The sequence below is a fragment of the Rissa tridactyla genome, chromosome 7, assembly GCF_028500815.1.
Source record: "Rissa tridactyla isolate bRisTri1 chromosome 7, bRisTri1.patW.cur.20221130, whole genome shotgun sequence".
Lineage (NCBI taxonomy): Eukaryota > Metazoa > Chordata > Aves > Charadriiformes > Laridae > Rissa > Rissa tridactyla.
In genome coordinates, this window is record NC_071472.1 from 21,561,617 (window position 1) to 21,577,164 (window position 15,548).

At 40.0% G+C, this 15,548-nt stretch overlaps 1 protein-coding gene across 9 annotated transcripts in view; it reads left to right on the forward strand.

Moving 5' to 3' along the window:
• The first annotated feature begins 267 nt into the window (after positions 1–267).
• The window catches only part of B3GALT1 (beta-1,3-galactosyltransferase 1), a 214,697-nt gene continuing 199,416 nt past the window's right edge, over positions 268–15,548 (forward strand). For 8 of the 9 annotated variants that reach the window (XR_008467610.1, XR_008467612.1, XR_008467611.1 and 5 more), the window contains exon 1: positions 268–506. The gene's annotated coding sequence lies outside the window, so the exon portion shown is untranslated. The remainder of the gene's footprint in view (positions 507–15,548) is intronic. The other variant, XR_008467609.1, reaches the window with a different exon arrangement.

Here is a 15,548-nt window from a genome sequence, read left to right on the forward strand (position 1 = left end):
GGCCCTCAGCCCCGCTCCCGTTTTCCCGAGCAGCTGGGGAAGGGCGAGACCGGCCCCGCCGCACGCGTTACCGCCACCGGGGCTGGAGCGAGGCCCAGCTCCCGCCCCGCTGGAGCCCGGCCCGGCCCGCCTCGGCACAGCGCTCCGCACGGGCGCGCCCCGCCGCCTCACAGCCCCGGCGACCCCCGCTGCCCGCCGCGGCTCCCCCCTCCCGGAAACAGCGCTGCCGGAGAGGCGAGCTCCCATTGGTCCCTTTCTGTCACACCTTCCCGCCTCTTCGGTGCTGCGCGGGCGGCGATTGGCTACTGGGGGTTGTCAGTCGGAGAGGGCGAGCCCCGCCGGTGCCCGGGCTGCGCTCTGGTGAGGCGGGCGCAGCTGCCGGGCGCCGCGGCGGCTGGTGCGGCTGCGGGCAGAGCAGTGATGCCGGCTGCGGGGCGGCGTACGGCAGCGGCAGCCCGGCGGGGAGCGGCGTGCGCCCAGGCGGGCGACGGCGGCGAGTGCGGCCGGTAAGGTCCGGCCGCGGGGAAGGCGGATGCCCGCCTCTGTGCGCCTCCGTTACGCCTCGTGCTGAAGGGGCTGGCGGCAGCGGTACCGGCACGGGTGGAGCGGCGGGCGGGCGGGATGCCTGCGGCGGGCGGCGGTGGGCCGCGACGGGCAGGGGTCGTGGGCGGGCGGGTGCGGTCCCCCACCACCCCTTGCCGTGCCCTTCAGCGCGGCGGTCCCGGCCGTATCCCGTCCCGGTCCCCGGGCGGGACCGGCGGCACGGCGGGAACTTCGATGCTGCCGCCCGGTGGTGCCCGCGGTTGCCGCGGCGGGGGGCGACACTAGCCCGCCAGTCGGGTCTGACGGAGGGGCTGCGGTGCTGCCCACTCGGGTCCTCCGTCGCCTCGGGAGGGCTAGGGGGAGCGGCCGGAGCGCGGGGGGGACACGCCGAACGGTGCCGCCGGTGTCCCCGGCGCTGCCGGTGAGGGGCTGCCGGGGAGGTGGGGGCTGGTCGCTGGGAAAGGCGGATCGCGCCGCGTCCCCGGCACCCATCCGGGGTTTGAACTCCCCTTTGAGGAAGGATTTTACTCGAACGTGGTCCCGGACGCCGGCCTGGGCGATTGACATGCGGGGGGAACTACGGCAGGTGGTGGGCTTGTTGTGGCCGCGGACTGTATCTTAAAGTTATTAAAACAGTTTAAAGAAAAGTTATTTTAAAGTACGGTGATGGTTGATATGTGACCAGTGGCTGTTGAGAGGGAGGAATCCCAAAGATGAAATCCCGTTTATCCGTGTGTGCACTTTTTCATTGTTCTTCAACCTGCTGTACTTCAGTGATAGAAGATGGTATTGGAAGGCTTTGAAGTATTGCCAAATCTTGTTAATATAGAAAAAATAGCCTTTAGATGTTCTTTATAGACGTTAGTGGAAACATTCAGAATCTTGATTATATAACATTTTAAGGAATCGTTAGGATGCTGCTGGACTTGGAGATGATGGACCTGATCATGGAAATAAAGAGGAGTTTTGACATTGATTCAGCAGGAGGCAAGATAGCATCCACAATGAACATCCACAATGAAGAGAAAATAGTTTCTGTTATCTCTTGATTATTTTGCATGTGATAGGTTGGGCATTTTAAACATTAGGAAACATTGTCTGCAGAAAACATAAAGAGCATTTAATTTGATTCATTTTTTCATTCTTCGGTAGCTGTAAGCTTCCTTCCCTACTTTCTAGGAGTGCATTGATTTGGTTCTCTCTTGATACAGAGCATTCTGATGTATTAATTAATTTATAAGGATGCATTCAGTCACGTGATGCATAATATGCTTTCAGAATTTTTGAAAATCATGTGATAGATGGCAAGGATGAATAACCACCATAAGCCCCGTTGTTACAAATACATGTACTCTCTGCTTTGGAGAGCTGAAGCCCTCCAGTTTTACAGCTGAGGGGGAGGCGCTAGTAAGCGTGAAAGATCTGAGGTGTGGAATTTATAACTGATACAGGTTAATATTGTTCCCTCTCTGCATCCACTAAATATTGTTTTTGACGAAACATAAATTGCTAATGAAATTTCAGTTTCTTGTACATTACCAATTCTAGATAGATCCAGCAAAATGTCATATTGGCAAACCAGTTTTTCAGAAACCTCATTTAGTTAACTTGAAATCAACGTCTTCAGACCATTTCAGGTTAATTTAGAGAGCACTCCTGATCCAAATACGTTTCACATAGCCATGATGCAATGTCTGAGGTGCACTCAGTTGTGCTAGTCTGCCTCATATGTCATCTGTGTTTTTTTTACGAGCCCCAAATTTTTGTGGTGGTTTTTTGTCAGAGACCAGTAGAATTTCTGCAAAGATTACAGGCTGAAAACACCAAGCTTTTTTTTTTTTTTCCCCTCTTGTAAGTAACACCAAATTTTAGTTTAAAATTCTAGTTTATGAATGGTAAACTGTAGAACCTTCAGCACATGAGTAGTCATTATTCGTGACACTCGTTTCACCATGATTGTTCTCAGGAGGACGTGCATGCAGGAGAATGTATGCCACTGTGTTTGCTACATAGCCTGTCTTTGTCTTAACTACTTTTTTCCCTCAGTTCTTAGGAAACCTTTTCTAAAAGATCAAAATATTTCAATTATATATCTTCAGAAGGGTGCTCGATTCAGCGTTGATTTCTCTTCTTTGTCTGTTAATAAGTTACCAACATTTTTGGAGCAGGGATTGTCCCACCACTAAAGTGAATATGAATGTATTAACTGTCTACTTTTAAAAAAATATTCATCAGCTACAGACTTACTAATATTCCTAATTATTATCATTATATAATGCTCATACCTAGTTAAAACTAGAGAAGAATGCAGAAGTTTCGGAGATTGTTAGTTTGCTTTTCATAGTTTTCTTCTATATAAAAGAAAATCAGCCCTCCCAAGTAAAAGGACGCTCACTAAAGTGACAAAAAAAGATCTTGGGTTTTCCTAAGCTGCTTTTGTAGTAAAAATTTTTACAGGAAAGTATTGCTATATGCAATGTAATAAGAAATCTGGAACTGAAGCAGTCAAGGCTGTCACATTCTCCAGCCTGCTGCCTATTTAGTTGCTTAGGTAAAGGTAGATATTAAAATAATATTGATGTAATTTGCCATAAGTAGTAGTAAAATTATTTCTTTTGATACAGCTAGGGAAAACAAGTGCTATGCTTTTTTAGAAAAAATCACATATGGACATTTAGTTGAACTACTGAAGAGTTGCAGAAGATCATGGAAAAGATGAACAAATGATGTATCTTCTTCTAGTTGTATTAGATCATGCAAACGGTACACTGATCTTTTTGGAAAAGCTAACACCATTTTTGAACTGCAGTTAAAATGCTGACTTGTAGCTGTTAGTACTGTCTCCAGTAAATACAGCGACTGTAAATGCTGATGTATGGAAGCTCTGCAGAATTCCAGATAAACAGAAGTATAAAACGCCTCCACATCCAAGTGTTCCCTTTTTCACTTACACGCGTCAGATGTTTCCAAATGGTGATAGTATCTGCTGCTGCCTAACACTGCCATAGGCATAAGTGAATGACCAAGATTGCTCTTCTTCAGGTCCTGTGGTGTCTCCTGCGAATGCTTTCCCAGGAGGTTAACAAAAGGTACTCATAAACAGGACATGGGAATTCAGCTCCTGATGCTGAGGGCACAGGTCTCAACAGAATAACCAAGGGAGGTGAAGGTGGGCGAGTTCTTCTTTGACTGATAGGCAGGCAGGCATAAATTCTGGCAGAGCTGTGCAGGCTGCCCATGTGTTGGTGGCTGAGATCAGCTTTCTAGAGTTCACCCAGGAAAAAGAAAGGACGTCCAAGTCTCTCTGAGCCTTGGGCCTGCTTGTGGGTAGTATTAATACAGGGATGAATCAAGGTGTGTTAACAAATTACAGATCTCATTTACAAGCACACCCCTCTTCTTGTATCACTACCTAAAAAGTAAAATTGCTAGGTATTGTGCAGGTGTAGTGGGGGGCGGACACTCTTTTTTAACCCTCCTGCATTCTGATTTTTGTAGCTCTCAATTTAACCTCCCAAACTATTGTGAGTAATCTAAATATCTGCAATAGTTGCTCATCAAAACTGTACTTTATTATTCCCTTAAGAATGAAAATGCATAATTGAATGCATATATAAATGTTTAATTTAATGTATAACATATCACTGGATATATTTATGAAATACGTAAGTATACATTCTTCCCTTCTGAATAACAAGAAGTTACCAAATACTGGAGAGGGAGCTAATGGTAAAGAGTGAAGTGAGTGAAGAATATGCTGTACAACTGAAACCATGTGATAATTCTGTTGAGCTATATTTATTCATTTCTATGGAAGGTTGCCAGCATACCTTCTCCCTTTGCAGAAGGGTGTTCTGTATTATCAGTAGCCTCAAAATATTTCAGTTACAATATGCCTATTTCATGTATAAATACTTTCTGTAGAAGAGAAGAGGGCAGAAAATACCTTACAGATACTGGCTTTTGCACTCAGCTTCTTAAGACTGACATCTGAGTACCAGTAAGCTTTAACTCTTACTATTTTTTGAGACTTGCTGTAGTAAAAATTAGAATGACTTACACGCCTAACCTTGCCTCCCTTTGAGCTGTTCTGCAGCTCTGCTGTTTGAGGGGCTGATGTTTGTTTCTTTTGTCCCACAGCAGGTGGCTACATTTTCATTGAAATAGCGGATCCTGCTGTGGAACAACATCTGTGGCTTTGTGGGAGTCACACTGGCTGGAGTAATTCAAATATTCCCTCCTGGGTCTGACCCTTACTTTTTTTTAAAGATCTAGTACTAATTTATTGCATAATATAGGATATTATATGTTAGAATTGATACTGAAGATCTGCTGTCATTCAAATCTGACGTGTATCTTTCACAGCAGATAAGAAGCTGGGATGTAACCTTTTTTTTGTGGTTTTTTTCAGAGCTTAACAGAAGACTTTAGAGAAAATTGAAATTAAGAATAACAGAAAAGCTCTGTTGGGTCAAACCAGGGGTCCTTCATATTCAGGGTTTGGTCTCCAGCAGTGACATTAAGGGATGCTATTTAGGGGCTGTTCACAAACCTAGCCACTTTATGTATCTGTTCCCTTGTACATTCCCTGCGTACTTAGTTTTCATATTAGGGATGGTAGGTATCTATCTGCTTAGTGCTTTAAGAACCTGTTTGTGGACCTGCCAACCAAGAACTTGTCTTTTTCAAACTTGCTGATGCTCACTACCTTCACAACCTCCTGCGGTGGTAAGTTCCAGAAGCTTACTACTACCTTTGTAAAGAAGCATTCTAATGTTTTGTAAACTAATGTCTTACTAGCTTTGTTAAACGTCCCTTAGTTCTATTACTGGAGGCTTTAGCAGGCAGAAGTTTTATGTTAGTTTATCACCTTCATGGTTTAATTTGATCATATTTTGCTTCAGCCTTCTCTCCAACTGAAGAACCTCTTTAGTCTCCTTTTCTAAGGCAGGCACTCCATCCTTTTAGTGTTTTGTTTGCCCTTCTCTGATTACAGTCTGTCCTTGAGATGTAGAGTCCAGAACTTCACACACTACTCGACATGTGGGTGGACCAAGGTTGTAGAAATGTTTTGCTAGGTTTTTTGGTTGCTGTTGAACATAAAAATGTTAATTCCAGGGATCTGTCAATAATGTAATTTGTCAGCATGGTGTGTATGTGATTTAGATCTTTTTTCATTAGATGTATTAGCTTAGTATCTACACTAAAGTTCATTTGTCATCTTTTTGTCCAGTCTGAGTTTTGCGAGGTACTTCTGGAGTTCTTTGCCATCAGCATGGCATTAGTTCTGTGCTCGAAGGCAACTTCCTGTCTTTGTCCCAATTTTGCCAACAGTATTGTTCCTTATGAGTATTTTTGCATGTACATCTGAGAGGGATAAAAGTGTTGGGGCAAATCAGTCAAGGTGTTTGTAGATCTTAAACATGGCTTGTACGTAACACGGACTTTGCTTTTTTCTTGTTGTTTTTATTTAGTGTTTTTTTTTTAAACCTCAGCAAGCGTGATCTCAGAATAACAGGTTAAGGCTGTATCCAGAAACCCAAACCAGATAAGAAGGAAAGAACACTCTGAAAGATGGCATTCATAGCATTTAATCCAACCGCACTGAATGGGGAAATGAGAATGGTGGTGTATGGTATTTGATCCACATTGATTGCTATTAAAATTATGTTTAATTAAAACCAGAGAAGCTTTTAAAAATATTGGAGTACGAAGTGATGTTTACTCAAATAGGTTTAATGCTTTCCTAGTGTCTCTATGGATTCACTACACAACAGTCTTAACTCCAGTACCATCTAATTAATCACCTTCCATTTGTGAACTACATGTCATAGTAACATTAAAATAATAAGCAAAGCTTTTCCCCTCCTCCCTCACAGTTTTATTAGAGGTTAGATTGGAAGCCCACCATATAGAAAGGACCTCTTCGTGTTCCTTGTTCAAAACCAGGCTAGTCATTTGATATTCAGAGCACGTCACTTAGAAGAGCTGCTGCACTGCAAACAGCATTGAGAGTGAGGTTTAAAGAAACATTAGAAATGTATTATTAGTGTGCTGCATTAATACTTGGTGTTTATTAGTAATAAATGTGGTTTCACAGCAGTGTAAGTGACTCCAGCTGATGATCCTGTCTTCCCTTCCCCCAGTCACAATGACTCCATCCTTACTAACGCCTTGCAGAACCACTTCAGCATATTAGTCTGGCAGAAGACAACTTTTCCCCACTGTCCACTGGTTTAAAAAACCAAACCAAAACAGAAACCCGCTTTCTGCCAGCTTGAATCTGCTTCATAGAAGACTTTACAAAGGCTGATGCAAGGATGCAAGGGAGGATGTATGAAGGTAAATGCAAGAGGGGAGCAGGATGGTTGACAGGCAGCAGTTAAATTACCTTATGTGCTTGTCAAACCACAGCCTGAAGCACTGTTCTGTTTCTTGATTTATTGTTGTTAAAGTACTTGGCAGAAGTACAGGACTATTTTAGTAGTCAACCTATTGCTTTGTTAATTTAAATATTTAGCTTAAAGAATTATATTTTAGATGCTTTGCAGGAAGGTCCCAGCTGTTCTACTACTCATTGATGAGGTCATCTGCTGTGTAAATCTGGCTGTCTAAAAGACTGTTATACCAACTGTAGTTATTTGCAGCAATAGTATTTTTCTTTCATTTTGTTTTCCACCATAACACAGTTCACCAAAACAGCTTTTTCAAATTAGTATGTATTCAAGTATGTAACAAATATAATATTTCTATTATTCAAATTTAGTAATGGGTGGTTTAAAGTCAGATTTCACCTTAATGGATGCTGTTTGCCAGAATTTGTAGCGACCAAGACTACGTCGTTTGCCACAGAAAAAGGTTTTGGTGCATCCCTTTTGCATGGTATGCTTGAAAGTCACCTAGTGCTACTTCATGACAAAGATGTCCTTGTGTACAGTAGCTGCAAAGTCATGGTCAGCTTTCTGTTGGCTGATGCAGCTCGAGATTAGTTTAGTGTGGAGTAGTGAGTTCATCATAGCCTGCAAGGATGTCATGGATGGGCATGAACGCTGTTGGTGTATGGTCTGCACAATTTCCCCCTCTGCCCAGTGCTTACAGGCCACAGTAGTGCTAATTGATGAATCTGTGCTGAATGCATTTAGCAGCACACTGGTAGAGCACTGCCACTTACACTGCTTATCTGCCTTAAACAGACTGTTGTAAGTGGAACTTGTCTTCCATTGTTTAATTATGACAGTATCTTCTTGTGTTAAGATGTATGCAATCATTCATTGAACATTTTTATAAGATACTTCAGAATCATCAGCCAAATTTTAATGTTTTCTTCCCTAGAAAAAATACTTTTGTGTAGATAGAACGGTACATGTAAAGGAAGCCACACTGCTGTGGGCATCCACAAAATATTCTAAAACAGTTAATTTCTTCAATGTACATTTTCTAAGAAGGCACTTTAAATCTCAAGAAATCATTTGGTCTGTTAGGCAGCTAATGAGAGTGGCACTAATATATTCATGGCATTGTACTGTAATTTTTTTTTATAAAAGTTTATTTAAAGCGTTCAAAATTTGCAAGAAATGTAGAAAAATAATACATTTTGCTTGGATGTCAGACTTTGGAGGAAGCCCGCTGGTTTTTCTTTTTGCCAAGCTTTTGAGTGTGCTGTCTATTTGTTAAAAGGCTTCAGAAAATGCATCTTATCTCAAATGTAATCATAAAGTAAATTCTGTTATATGTAATTCACTACTGTATTTGCTTACAATAAGCTAGGAAGTAACCTAGCACTGCTAAAAGTTGGCTGAAAGATTCAAATGTATGAGCAAAGCTGATCATACTACAAGTTTTCATCCCATGAATTAAGCTTCAAATGAAAGTTTCTCACCAAGTTATTGGTAACTAGGTCAGTTTGAGTCTGATGTCTCAAGTCTGCATATACTTGCTTGGGATTCACCTCTGTCCTCTCAGTTTGTTAAAGAGCACATTACTACTTCTGCTCTGTAATACCTGCTACACAAATATTTTGCTATGTCGCAGCTCAGGTGAAGAAATGTTTTGCAATCTCCAAAGAGGCTGACCTACTTGCTGGAAGTTTTCATGTGCAGATTTCAGGTTACTGTACAAAGTCAAACATTGCCATCGATGAACTGGGGGTGGAAACAGACTGTAGAAATCAGAAGTAGAATTTGAGCATCTGGGCTGCTACTCACGTTGCAAGTTGGATCATATTAAACATTTTACATGGAAAATATACTGTTACTGGGATAAGATTGTTTTATTCGTATATTTTGTGTACTTTATGAAATTAGAACTCAATGGGAGTAGAATTCAACACATTATGTCCTAGTTACAAGTAAGGAGGAGATATTGAAATACTGTATTATGATATCTTACTCTAAATATTTCTCTGGAGAAAATACCAAATCTTGTTAGATGTGGGTATGAACAAGAGAGGTGTGCTTACAGAGATCAAATAAAAACCTATTTAAACTAAGATCTAACTTCTAGAAGTTCTATACTGTTTATTCAGTAATATCCTCATTTAAAAGGGAAATGAAATACTATTGTTTGTTACTCGCGCAAATTCTAAGCATAAACAGCCAACTCTGTTAAAAATTTCCAAACTAAGATGTTTGCTGTGAAATGTTTTTCATTTGCAGAGAAGAAACAGTTATTCTTCCTCTTTCAGGTTTGGTATTGATATCACTGAAGTCTTGTGCAAAGTGAATTTGGTATTGCACCTCACGTTGTAAAATTGCTCTTTATCATCTGACACAATTAGACAGTGCTGTAATCTCAGGAATGGTCACGACAAAAGTAGGTGGCAAAAGAATTTGCTAGTAAAAGCAAAAAGCTCACCTGCAGGTTTTTGGAGAGGGAAGTCATGCCATAGCATCAGCTGTCCACTTTCAGACATTTTGTCATTTCAATTTTCTGAAACAAAATTAATTAATTCTTTTCAGAAAGTAAAACATAAAATGTCAGACTGCAAAATGGCTCAAAAAAAATTGCACAGAAAGTAACTGAGTCATAAGTAATAGGTTTTCCTCTGAAGATGTTACACTTTTATTAGATAGCAGACTATGCATCAAGTCATGTGTGAATGAATGTGGATGATGCAGCAGAAGCTGTGGATTATATGACAAGGAGAACTTCACAGTAGGCTTCTGCTAGGTTTTCTTTGCCCGGCAAGGACTTCTTGGAACAAAGACACCCTACCTGGGAGATAGAATACTTCCCCGAGCCTCTTGCTGCATTTCATCACTGGCTTTTGACCGAAGCACCTGACTGTTATTGGCTGGGTTATTGCAGATCATTCTGGCTGGCTGTCATGGGATCACAGGTCCGCTTAGAGGTAGGCACCAAGGCATAGGAGTTTGAGCCTGGGCCAGACCATACCCATTTTATATAATTTTTAACTATATATTACTATAATAACCACAAAGTCTGGGGAAGCCATGTATTGGTTAATGTGTCACAGCTGAGGTCACCTGGAAATCATCTCCTTCATAATTTGAAAACTCTAAGAAAGGAAAATTTCTTTATAACCCAGTAAAAGTAAGCAACATAAAGTACTAATGGAACTTGTCTTTTGTAAAGTATGTCGCTTATTTTCTGTGTGGTCACTCAGCCAAGTTACTGCATGTTTTCATTTCTCTATTAGGTACTTGTTTGAGGTGATTGCCCTGTAGTGAGACTTCTGACATGAGCAAACAGGTCAATTACGCCTGAGCAAGTCCTGTGCACTTTGTACAGCTGTCAGTGAAATGAAGACTCAGACCTCTTGTAATTCTGTATAAGACCTTTTGGGCTCAGGTAGTTATGACTTTGACTGCATGTTGCCTGATATTTTGGAACTAACTTAGAGCTTATACTATCCAGAATTATTGTTACTGCGGTTCTTCTAGCAAAATACCAATAAGGGTTCTGTGTGGTTTTTCCAACTTTTGTAGATCTACCCAACCTTTTTGAAAACGTGTTTTGCCCATCTTTCAAACTCTATCAGTTTTTCTGTTATTGGGTCCATATGACCTATAAGCAAGGTTACACTTATACAACATGCACTTGTTTGAAAGTAATTTTTAATCACAGTTTTAACAACATGGCTTCAAGCACCTATATTAAAAATATTATGTTTTTACTCTTTAAAAGATGTTTTCTAATTCTCTTTAAGACATAGCACGTGTGCGCAGATAGCAAGAAGCATCTACTATCCTGTATGTTGAAACATCCTCTGAATAAAAAAATATAGTGATTAATACTGGAAATCAGTTTTAGTATTAGTTACATTACAAATTCTTTTAATAGTACTTGTACTGGTTTCTTTACAGTCTTTGAAAATGAGTTATCTGTGGAACAAGTTAAGAAGTTTCTACACAGCGCAGCAGAGACATGCTGTCAGTTTTGGCTCCCATATTCCCCGTTGCTCTGAACACTAGAGGAGATTTGCTTAGGCCAGAGACAACCAAGGGCAGCAGCCCTGGCTGGATGTGGTGGATCAGTTGCCAGGTCGCGTTCTGGCCACTGCTTGCTGTAACTAATTGGTCCCAGCCACTAGAGAGCAGCCGGGAGAGCCAGATGACATCTGCTGTCTCTGAAAGTGCTCTCAGACAAAGGAATGTGCATGTGTACCTGGTGGCACTTGTAATTGCTTGGATGAGTGAAGCTCAAGGGTAGGACAGTTTGGTCCCCCAGGTGGCATGAGCCAAACCTGTGTTGGTGCTGAGGACAATACAGGATAAAGTAGCTGTTAACTGGATTTGGGACAGCTTGTTGCTGTTGCGGAGTACAAACTTCATGCACCTGGGGATCTGGCCTGGCATTTTCACAGGGATGATAAAAATGCTGATCAGGACTTTAGTTTCATCTTTTCTCAATTCAAAAGCCTTCTAAATACGCAGTATCTACATATTTATTAATGCATGCCTAAATTGTTAATCCATTATGTTGTCTTGTGTACTACCTGTGAACTTTGTAATTGCTTCAGTTTTGTACGTTATTCTTATGTGCCAGGATTTCATAACTCACTGGATAATGTTTTTTCCTGATGTACAGAGAAAGGCATAGTATTACTAAAGGTATCTCTGCTTTGTTATCTGATGGACTATTTCCATGAAGAAAAATAATTGTTTTGACTTTTGTATACTTTCAGTGCTGAAAAATAAAATCATGTTAAGCTTTTGAAGGAGATGACCACATCTTTCATATGTAAAACAATACAGATTGTTGTAGCCTTAGTTTCTTTTACTATATAGTAACTAGATAAGAATATAGTTAATATTAGATGGAGAAGAATATATTTATAGTATCAGGTTATTTCATGGCATATGAAAATGTATGTGGTTGCTCTTCTCTGTCTAGAAGGACAAAGATTTATAGTCTTTGAACAGTTCTGATAGGTGATATTGTGAAGGATAATTAGAAGAACCATGGAGGTGACACGTGGGGTTTAGAAAATCTGTAATGAACCCCACAGTGGTTGAATTGAGGACTTACAAATGGAAAAACACTTTTTTTTTACTAGTAGAACTTCATTAGGCTAGATATCTTTCAATGAGATGCGGTGACATGCTTAAAGACAAATCGATTTTCTAACTGTATAAGTAATATAACAATATATTGTAATGAAAATTCAGGAGGTGTTCCTTATGAAGCATAGCATTAAAATTTCATATATAACCGATATGGAAGTGATTAAATTTGTTTACAAGGAAAAGTTGGTACCACGGTAGTAAGGAATACTACAAGCTAATACTGCCTCTATCTGAAGATTTATTATTTTGTGGTAATGAAATATTGCAATAACCTTGTGCACCTCTAGAGAAGAACCTCAACTACAGCTCTCTGGAGTTATTCTTCAAACCATATTATTATTCTGCATAAATAATTTTTATGCAAAGAACAGTTACAATAAACAGAACCATACGAATGACATGATCATATTCAATGTTAACAAATGCATAAAAGGCAGGCTAATATACAAGTATGTAGATGGAGAAAAACAAATAGTAAAACTAGTTTATTGCCAAGTGGGTTTCACATTCAAGTCTTTACCCAAAGCCCACTGGACTAACTAAAAGCGATCTCTAAGACTTCAGTTAATTTCAGTCAATCTTGAGTCCTTTCCTACCTTCCATGAGAGCGAAAAGCCAGGACTTCCCTGAATTTCAGTAAATCTGTTTTTGGGGTTTAGGTAGTTAATACACCTTAGTGCATTTACCAGCTTTCTCTTGAACACAGCGTTGCGAAGATTTATAGTTTCTTTTTCCCCCATCCTGTGGGTTCGTCAGGATACTACCTGTACTGTTTCATAATGTTTGTTTTATCAGGGCTTAGGAGGACTTTGCTTTCGTAGTATTTGTTTACTGTCAGGAATACCTTGCTCGATTTTTGTACTATATTTGTTCTGGAAATAATGAGAGAGAAAGCAGTGAAAACTGTGTGAGCGTGGGCTAGAAATTTAAGTTGGCAGCATAGTTCATATTAAAGTTGACATGCATTTTAAGGTTTTAAAGGAGTTTCGAATTCTCAGAGGAAAGGGAACTTTGTTATTTAGCTTATTCAGTCAGGGTTTTTTCTTAAATGTTCTTTCTTTTCCAGGCTGCTCTTCTTTCTTTTATTTAACAAAAGGTAAACAAATTTGCATTTTTTAAAAAAAAAAGAAAATTGAATAAAAAGATGGTATGCTCTGTTTTACAAGGATCGTTTGAAGGACAAGCATTCCTAGGAAGCTTGTATATTATTTTTGGTTTTCTTAGTGTAAACTATGAAAAACTATTTTTCAGTTTTTCCTCTTGGGATCCAACTGTGATTTTCATACATATGAAGACATGCCATATGCATATGGTGCTTTGTTCCTTTCAAACATACAACTCTCATCGTTTGGGGAGTAAGTATAACCCAGTTATTTCTTGTTATGAGGAAATACTGAACTCTACAAAAACGTGTTACCTAGAAATTTGTGTGCCTGTTATTAGCTTAAAAGGGAAACAGCTTTCCTTCTCTTCTTGCTGTATTATACCTGGTGTATTGGTATGAAAATTATTCTTTTGATTAGGTCAAATCTTTTCAGTATGTCATTAAGATACATACAGAAGACCTGACCTTGCAGACCTGAAGTACATAAAGCTCACAGAAAAGTCAATAGGATGTTTGTTCATGAAATGAGAATCTCGATGAGCTAAAGACTGTACTACTTCTAATAAAACTTTGCATCAAGCTTAAATTCATAATACCATACCAGCTACGCCATACTGAACTCCTAAGGAAATGCAGTTTGAACTCCAATGTTTACCCAATATAAAAGTGATAAATGGCACTAATGGCACATGGCTCTAATGGAAATGCCATTTTTTGGTGCCGGGTAGTTACCCAGTGACACTGAAGATAATTACTTTGGTGCAGGAATTTGGCATGTTATTTAGCAGTGTTCTAGCTAGGATGCATTTCAATGGCATTTTATTAAATATGCCAATTACTGTATAGCGTTTTACTTCTGATGGCAGCGACACATGAATTCTCAGAAAATGCGTGTCTGCTTCACAAAGTCAGATGGTCTCCAGGATCCTGTTTTAGGGTCATGTCGTCAAACTTGGCATAAACCTGTATCTGAATTTCATTTGCACTTTTTTTTTCCAGGTCAGTTTCACTAGAGGGTATCAAGGAAGATGCTTAAAGTGTAGCCACATGAAACACATGCTATGCTTTTTATCAGAGAGGTATCAGTCAACAGAGGTGGTGTTTATTGTCTTTTCCTATTCTACAGAAAGACCAGATTTCATTCCCTCTGGAGCTCTGTAACAGTGCAGATAGATAGAATTTCCTAAAGGGAAAGGATAAGCCTGCCCCACTTCTGCTGTTTGCTTTTGAATTGCTGTTGCCTATGGCCAGCTAACAGGTGCTGTTTTCTCTTCTGTCCTGCAATTACCATCTCTCTGACCATCCACATGGCTGCATGCCAGTGGAAGATGATGTAGATCCTAAATTCTTAAGCCTTTATGGGGCTTTTCTTTTAAATTGATAAAACTGCGTGCATACACTTATTTTTAGATCATTTGCAACTGAAGCACATATGTTTCTCAGCATGATAAAAAGGGTATACGAGGACTGGTTAGGCATGATCAGCAATTTTGGAAGCATGAGATGCTTTTTAGAAAATAACGTTGCAGAAGAGGTGTTTTTGAAAGTGTGCAGTAGGGGTTTTTCAGTTGAATTTGGTAGCGGTGACAAGTGTTGACATCTGTAAAACATGAGTTCATCTCTTTATCCACAAGACAAACACAGCACAAGCAGCACCAACTTAAACTAATCTCCTCTGTGCCAGTATTTTTCATTTGTCTTTTATAATTTAGTATCAATGCCCAGTGAGCGAATTTATACACATGCTTTATTTTTTGCTTAGTTAGTGCCTTCAGGTTTTTCAGGGTTGATTTTTAAATTGCCAACAAGTGTGACGGTAGCAGTGCTTTTATTTTTGAGGTGGACAAAATATGCAGTAAACTACTCTAAATGAACACAACTACATTGAAACTCTACTCTCTCTGTGTGCAGAACAAAGATACCCAAACGACTCCTGTACTAGAAGCAATATCATCACAATAGCATGAAGCTTCTTATATGTTAATAGACTCAGCTGAGAAAATACAACTCTATGAGAGTAGTATAATGCCTAAATTAACTTGTCTACCTCTTCACTGAACCCAGAGTCAGTCATGTGACTTTAAAGGATCTTGCAATTTTTATGTTGAAGTAGAAAACAACAGTTCTGGCAGCAGGACTGCCTGTAAAATCTTAGTTAAGATTTCTTCAGTGCCCATTGCTTTCTTGTATATCAGTATTATATAAAGACAGCAAGAGAGAAAATGCGTTAATGAATGTTATTTGGAATAAAAGTTTCTCTAATGTTCCATAAAGCATTCGCTGCTCAGAAAAAAAGAATTAGAGAGAATGGAGCCATAGAAGACAACAGTTTTGGAACGTTCTCTATCCTTTTGGAAAAGTTAGAAATTCAC